Here is a 5,707-nt window from a genome sequence, read left to right on the forward strand (position 1 = left end):
ATATATATATATATATATATATATACATATATATACTGTATATATCACGGATCTATAGTTTTAAATCTTGCCCAGGAAACATTGCAGTTGTGCTAAAGGCCGAGGATCATCTAAAATTTTTATCTGAATTGATATAATTTGTTATAGTCCGACTCATTTTCATTGTTTCTGTAATGGGACTGGACCCTCCTGTCAATTGATTCTGTGCTATCTGGATACCGTCTTATGCTGATCTGTATATGGGTGAGGCTGCAGTGAACGCCTACATGAGGTGATGCTGGGATTGGGAGGAACGTTGACCTGGTTTTTTTTACAGACGCAATGGGAATATATATGTAGAATCTACAAGTTACACTCCATAAGATTGTAATTATGTGTTGATAGGAGGCATTACCTGGTGAACACAGTTCTTAGGTTCACGGTGTCTCTCCTGCACCCCAAAAGTCCCCTCTGCATTGGTACAAGATACCAAAAACCTCGGCAACCACCTGAAAAGCGCCTCTCGTATTGTGAAGATGGGGGTTTGCTCATTCTCCATGTTCTGCAAATTACAAATCTTCGGGCCCCTATGTGCAACAAAGGCACATTTAAATACATTAATTCCCATTGGAGGCCTTGGGGCCCTTAGATACAACAAAGGCACATTTAGGTACACTCATTTGTATGGGACTTCTTGGGGCCCCTATGTGCAAGAGAGGCATATTTAAATACATGAATTCTCATAAGAGTTCTTGGGGTCCCTAGGTGCAACAAATGCATATTTAAAGAAGAACTCTGGGCATAATTATTCTTAACCCTTGCAGTGGGGTCCCAGTCCCCATCGCCACTCCAGCGAAAGAATCTCCCTCGGATTCCTCATGTCCTATACGGTGTATAGAACGTGATGACTTACAGGACCTTGGACCACTGGAGCAGAGGGGGAGCAAGGCAGCAGGGACCAGTATAGCAGTCAGCTAGCTCTGAGGTGCATGTTAGTATAACTTTTTTTCTTTTTGTCCCTAGATGACAACAAGCAATTAACCCTTGCAGTGACGGGGTAGCCACACTGCAAAGGTTAAGAATAATTATGCCAGGAGTTTTTTTTTCTCAGTACATTAATTTGCATAGGACTTCTTGGGGTCCCAATGTGCAAAAGAGGCACATTTAAATTCATTCATTTGCATAGGACTTCTTCGGGGCCCCTAGGTGAAACAGAAGCACATTTAAAAACATTGATTTGCATAGCAGTTATTGGGGCCCTTAGGTGCAAGAGGCACATTTAAATACTTTAATTTGTATAGGACTTCTTGGGTCCCCTGGGTGCAACAGAGTTACATTTAAATACATCAAGAGTATGGATAAGGTTCAAGCGGGCAGTATTTTCAATATGAAGCTGAGATCAAGAACACGGGAAGAATGAACTTGAACTAGCAGGAGGAGAGTTTGAGAGTAACATTAGAGAGTATTATTTTACCTAAAGAGTAGTGGATACTTGGAGCAGACTTCCAGCTAAGACAGTGAGTCAACCAATGGTAAGTACATGTCAGCATGCATGGCGTAAGCATAGGCCTATCCTCAACTATTAAACATGGCAGACTGGATGGACCACTTGGTCTACTGGAAGGTGGTAACCGTGCACTATAGGTACCGGATAGACATATCAACACTTGTGGTTAATTTACCTTTTTTTATAGTACAGGTGCACTTTAAGGTTACAAATTACCAGTATGTATCTCCCCGGGATGGGACGGGTGGGGAGATAGCGGTCTGTACCTGAGCACCAGAATCCACCAGGTCCACCTGCCACAAGGTGACACCAACACTCCTGCAGTACTCTAATGCTCCATAATAGATGAAGGGCACGGGATTGCATTCAGTGAGAGTTCGGAAAATCTCCGCGTGCAGAAACAAAATGCCGATCAGCAACAGTCCGATAATCACAAGTGACGACTGAAATCCGGAGCACAGCTTTGTACTTATTGGCCTGTGGATTGCCTCCTGTTAGATTCTGGTTCATTTAGAAGATTAGAATACTAGAGAGCGGAGAGCTGCCCGGTGTGAAATAAATATAAGAGCCATTTGGCCGGTTGGCTGTGCCATTCAGCTTGGTTAAAAAGTGAACCTGTGCCCACGCAAGGCAGAGTAACCGGCAACTTTAATCGGCCATCAGGAGCGAAAGTCCTGTATAAGCTCGCCAGGGTCATATCTTACACAGGGCTATAGAGTCCCCATTGACTGTGATGATTGGCCCAGGTGTGTCACATGGAGCAAGTCACATGCTTCTCCATACTTGGAAGTACCGGGTAATTTTCTTTGTCGCTCGAAGCTGAATGGATCGCCACATGTGAAAGCATATGAGTGAATATTGTGTTGACACTTGGAAAACCCACCTTATTGCGCTAGGTTGTGGTGCTCCAGTTCTCTCTTTTAGTTTGTCCCAGTGACTGTTACTGTCTCTGAACAGTTTATATCCTGAAAGCTTGCATCTTTAAAGAAGAACCCCTGGTAATTTAAAAAAGTACCCTTGCAGTGGGGCTACCCCTGTGCTGCAAGGGTTAAGGTTTGTTTTGGTCTAGGGAGCTCAAATAAAGCAGATGTACTCACCTGATCCTCGCTTCCGCTAGACCGGTCCCCGCAGCCTCTTCTCCCCTGGGCTCCGGCGGTCTAGGGAGCGCTGACGCCATCACATCTAATGCAGGTCCATTCACTTGCATTAGACATGAGGACGCCGAGGGACACTCTATAGGCGACGTGGAGGGCTAGAGAGGTGAGCGCTAACAGCCGCAGGCCTGAGGATCAGGTGAGTATATCTGCTTTATCTTTAATGAACACTTTTTGTCTGAGGGTAGCCCCCCTGCAAGGGTACGTTTTTAAATTCCGAGTTCTTCTTTAATAACTTGTTAGCCAAAAAAAGATATCACTTACACTCCAAACTTTCTTTACTACATACAGTATAAATAATGTGAAATACAAAATTAATTCATATACTGAATATTATAATTTTAGGTATATATAACCATTCCCAGAGACAGTGGTGGCATAAGGGGGAACTTGAAGAGCCGCGGGAGAGAATCAGCGGTGCCAACTAAGCCAGCGCTAGAGGAAGCGAGGCGGCAGCGCAGGGAGCAGAGCCCCATAAGCCGATGCCACCTCTATAGCGCCGGCTCCTGTCACAGGTGGAGTGATACCAAATGCACTCTGCCTGTGAGGAATCTATAGTGAAAGCACACTTTATCGCTCATTCTGGTTACAAAATTGCTCTTGGAAAGTTATGGCACCTCCGATCACCCTATTCTTAACTTTGCCATTTTGGATTATTTAATTTGGATTTGCATTAACTTTAGATTGGTGTACATTAAAAAAAATAAGACCTACCCCGAAAATAAGACCTAGTGTGTTTTTTTGAGCCCAAAAAAATATAAGACAGTGTCTTATTTTCGGGGAAACACGGTAAAGGAAGCTGACTCAGAGTACGACACACAACACAATATGACTTATGTAATAAAATAACATCATATGATCTTTAAATGCGCAAAAGAAAAGTCTTTGTTGGCACTAACCAGCAGCTTCTCCCTCTTATTGTTTAATCTGCTCTGGTAATAGATACAAGCAGAGCAGTTGCTGGAGGAGAAACCAATGTTGGCCATACACGCATTGATTGTTCTTTCGATCAGCCGTTCCATCCCGTTGCTTTAATCGACTGGATGTCCGAAATAATAACGGAAGGCAAATCGACAGATTTTAATCCCCCATCCCAACAGCAAAAACTCACCTTCCTGTCTCCGTTCAGCTTGGCTGCCAGGAGCTTAAAAAATCAGCCAAACTTCCAACAAGAAGGGAACTTTTAACTCTATGTCACAAAGACTTTTTGTTGTTTAGTTGGTGTTGAAGTTCTACTCCGGGCACAAAAATGTTCATTTAAATATAATCCTCATTAACCGCAAAGGATATAAATCCACTTTATGGGCACCTAATGCATTTGCACACTCAGGTATTACCTTGCAAATGCAGCAGTGACATCATCACTGTGCTGTACATAGCCTGTGCAGGGAGCAGAGCTGAGGGAGGAGCCCAGCAGACCCCGCCCACTGCAGGAAACTACAGAAGGGGGTTGACACAAGACCAGTCACCCTGCACAAGGTGAGAGAGCAGCAGTGACCGGTCTTTATTATAGGAGGAGGCGGAGACAAAACCAGTCACCCTGCACAAGGAGAGAGAGCAGCAGCGACCGGTCTTTATTATAGGAGGAGGTGGAGACAAAACCAGTCACCCTGCACAAGGAGAGAGAGCAGCAGCGACCGGTCTTTATTATAGGAGGAGGCGGAGACAAGTCCAATCACCCTACACAAGGAGAGAGAGCAGCAGTGACCGGTCTTTATTACAGGGAGGGAAGGCAAAAAGTGCCCCCCCATGCCTATGACCTTTAGGTTGCAGGTTCTGCGCCCTTTTTGCACCGCGCCCCCGCTAAAGCACCCAAGGTGGCAGCCGCATCTGCCTGCCCTTGGCCCAGCCCTGTCCAATATGTCCCAATCCATTATCAGCAAGTTTTTGAACCAGGAATGCAGCAACACCATTTGTGTTCATCACAAAAGAGTGGCAATAGACAACACAACCCCATCACCAATCCAAGGGCCCAATGGTAAGGATTGGACCATTCAAGAATATCCTAGGAGGCCAGTGTTTGGAAAAATCTCTATGCGTTATGGAAAACCCTTCTCTCTCCTCAATCAGAAGAAAGTGGTAACTGTTGTTTCTGTCCATCAAGAGTCAATAGTGGGTCACCACACTAGAGAGAACATACCACTATGTCCCCGCCCACGAGGAGTCATCTGCCTGTTTATGGATACGATTGTAGTAGGAACAATAGACTGAAGAAGGCCAGCTGTGTATAAGGAGCTGTAACATACCTCTGCACTACGTAAATCCGGGCAATAAAAGTAAAATAGAATAAAACGATAGTTTCCTTTTTTAATCATTTATCGCCTGCACATGGAAAGACCGCCAGACACAGCACTTAAAAAAAGGAGAGATGGCCTAGTCAAAATGGAACACATATAGCAAATGCAAGCTCTAAAGTCAGAAAGCCGAGTGCGGTAGGAGGCCTGGACCCCGCCGGAAAACGAACACAAAATTCAAAGCTGGCCATACACCAGAAGAATTTGCGCTTGAAAACAATCGTCCGTTCGATTTTCTGATGGGTCCAAACTGATGATCGATTTCAACCACAGCGACGAAAATAAATCGAAGGAGCGGGATAGAAAATTTGATGTATATGCGGTTTTCATTCCAAAATCGAATGTTAAAATCAAACGAACGCCATTCGCCAATGTTCCGACGAGATTTTACGTATGAGCATTGGCAAACGAAAGTCTACTCAACGTAAGTGACTCCCAGCTTCCGGAGATGTGCTGCCAGGTGCCATCTACCTACTGCACCACGGCAGCAGCTGCTCCGTCCTCTCTACCTTCGGCAGGACCCGCAGCGCAAGGTAGAACGGCTGTGCGCGGCGGCGGTGAAGGGGTTAAGGGCTGTGGGCTCTGTGGGCTCTCGGGCTAATCAGATCTTGTCATCTCCCGAGTGAGGACTTGTTTAAACAGAGATTTAGAGCGGGAATCAATAGGAAATTTAAAAATCAATGTGGTAAGTATGAGAAAATCAATGCTCTTTAATCGCCTTGCCGATTCCAAGTCAAAACAATTAGAAGCGAGGAAGTGTTCCACGTGTTCCC

The sequence above is a fragment of the Nanorana parkeri genome, unplaced genomic scaffold (assembly GCF_000935625.1).
Source record: "Nanorana parkeri isolate BGI_ZX_2015 unplaced genomic scaffold, ASM93562v1 scaffold173, whole genome shotgun sequence".
In the NCBI taxonomy this organism is placed as follows: domain Eukaryota; kingdom Metazoa; phylum Chordata; class Amphibia; order Anura; family Dicroglossidae; genus Nanorana; species Nanorana parkeri.